The 2,608-nt window shown below is 31.5% G+C and overlaps 1 protein-coding gene across 1 annotated transcript in view; it reads left to right on the forward strand.

The window, feature by feature from the left end:
- Positions 1-2,608, forward strand: part of LOC111087776 (cilia- and flagella-associated protein 44-like) — a gene marked incomplete at its 5' end in the record, with an annotated part of 19,695 nt that overhangs the window by 1,191 nt on the left and 15,896 nt on the right. The gene's annotated exons all lie outside the window — the stretch shown is intronic.

A 2,608-nucleotide genomic window follows, 5' to 3' on the forward strand; every position in this document is an offset into this window, starting at 1 on the left:
TCAAGATTTTCATCTATCAAATGATGTATTGCATAACATTGTATTCTGAACAGAATATCGTCAATTTCACTTACAGTACAAGATTTATTCCCATGGAAAGGTTAATGACTAGCATGGATGAATTTTATAATGGCTCTTGTGGCATAGTTATAAAGCCAGAAAAACTTTGAGAGGTAAGTGAAGTTGTTTACTTTTTGCATGTTTATTAGTCTATATTCTTTGGTGCATTGCTTAATTAAATAAAAATTATTAAGTGCATTACGGTCTATAGTATAAATAATTAGTGTTAGCTCTCTCCGACAGCAAGAAAAAAGAAGATTGGGTAAGTACTTTATTTCTTGTTTTTCATATTTATTAATATAAAAGTAATTAAAATCTAAAAATATGGATCTTTTTAAGTTATTTAAGACCAGATTAGGTAAAATAAGTAACAATGATAATATAACTAAAAATGGTTCACGATGCATGCATGTGAGCAGCTCGTGGATAATGTAATTCAATAGTGTAATGTGAGCTGCACATTCCCCTAGTGATTTACAACTTATAATGGCGAAGATAGCAGTTACAGTTCAAAGGGCAAAAAACAATAAAATTTAATTATAAATATATGTATATTGTTATGAACTTAGAACTTCTTAGGATAAATGAATGTAGTTTCATGTTACAATTTGAAGTCATTCTAGAAAGAAAAAAGGGTAATTTAGATTTATTTCGATTTTTTTGTTTTTTTCGGTGGCTATGAGGTCGGTCGAATTGACCGATTCCGTTTTGAGATAGGGTAGAGAAAATAACAGATGAACTATAAAGTTTTACTAAAAAAATGTTTGAAATGCATTTAGGAGGTTTTAGGAATTACACAAAAGAAATTTGAGATTTTTGAGATGAGGAAAAATATTTTTTATTTTAACATGAAAACTATTTTGCACATGGATTATTTAAAACAAATACTCAATATATTCATGGATAAATCTTTATTTTATGTTATTAAAAATACTTCCCACAAAATATGATTTTTTTATATGTGAAAGACTCAAAATATAAACTGAAAAACTGCCAAATTTTGTGAAGATTTACACATTATATTGAAAATTAGAAGTATTAAATCTATAAAGACTTTATCAAGTTACAAAGAGTTCACGTGGTCGGTCAAATTGACCGAGCCCGTATTGAGAGAGTTTAAGTAACAAAAAAGGTTTAAACTGCTTCCAAACCTTTTATGGGGGCCAGGTGGTTAGGGTGCTCGAGTTGCAATCTGCGGGTTGCAGGTTCAAATCCTTGTCACACCAAACATGCTCGCCCTTTCAGCTGTGGTGGCATTATAATGTTACGGTTAATCCCATTTGTAAAAGAGTAGCCCAAGAGTTGGTGGTGGGTGGTGATGACTAGCTGCCTTCCCTCTTGTCTTTCACTGCTGAATTAGGGACTGTTAGTGCAGATAGCCCTCATGTAGCTTTGAGAGAAATTCAAAAACAAATAAAACACCTTTTATTTGTTGTTTTGGAAAGTAGTGATATGCAAAATTATTGATCAAGCTAATGAGTTTAATTATGAAATAAAATTACATTTATATCTTTTTTTTTTTTTCCTTTGCACTTTATAAGAGAAATATAAGCTAAATTATAGGGGAAGTAAAAGCCAAAATAATTATCAGTTCAGTACTCCAAGAATAAGCAATTCATTTGTAGAAAGAAAGATGATAGGTGACCTCCAAATCAACTGAGCATTATAATGCTGTTTTCAAGTTAATTAACATTAATTTTTTATTTAAAAGTAGGCTTTCTAGTAGGAAACCTATCATTTTTGTATCAGTGTTAATTCTAAATCATTTTGTAAATTTTCACTTTGGAAAATTTACCAGAAAGATATGAAGGTCTGATTCAAGTACTTATCACTTTCATTGTAAACAAATGCATGACTGAGTTAATGATATTTGACACATGTATCTTTTCAAGACAAGTTTTCGTTTATTAATTGATAAATTTTTAAGTGAATTACAGCATCTTCAAGTCTCCATACTAGCTAGTACTAAGGTCTACTCGCTGGGAGTAAATTCAGTATATATCAATAAAGCCACATTCTCAGCATCATTAATTAAACAATTACCAACCTTTTATGCTTCTGCTATTACCTTTTGATGTTTAGCTTTCAACTGAGATATGAACGATTTCACCTGCAATTCAGTGGGGAAGGTCGAAGTATCACAATAGTCAGCAGTAGGATGAGCAGACAGAACACTTTGAAAGCAACTACAGGCATAATATTGTACCTGGCTTGCTGCACACTATCTACCAAGGTGGTTCTAAATGGTTCCTGAATACCTCTGCGTGTCATTTGGAGACTTCCATGCTTCTTGTGCTTGGCCATTAAACTCATTATGTACAAACGGATTTCAGTCACCTTACCACTTCAAATCACTTTTTGCAGCCCCAACACTAAAATTGTCTTCTTTTAGGGAAATGCCTTCATTTTACCCAATAGAAATTTAAAAAAAATTCAGTTCAAATTAAGAAATATCAAATTGGGTACAAATTCAATGACGAGGAACCCACTTTGAGACTAATAATGGCTGGAGACGGCTTGAATGGGTAATGAAGAAAACTTAATATAA

The sequence above is a fragment of the Limulus polyphemus genome, unplaced genomic scaffold (genome assembly GCF_000517525.1).
Source record: "Limulus polyphemus unplaced genomic scaffold, Limulus_polyphemus-2.1.2 Scaffold2613, whole genome shotgun sequence".
Taxonomy (NCBI): domain Eukaryota; kingdom Metazoa; phylum Arthropoda; class Merostomata; order Xiphosura; family Limulidae; genus Limulus; species Limulus polyphemus.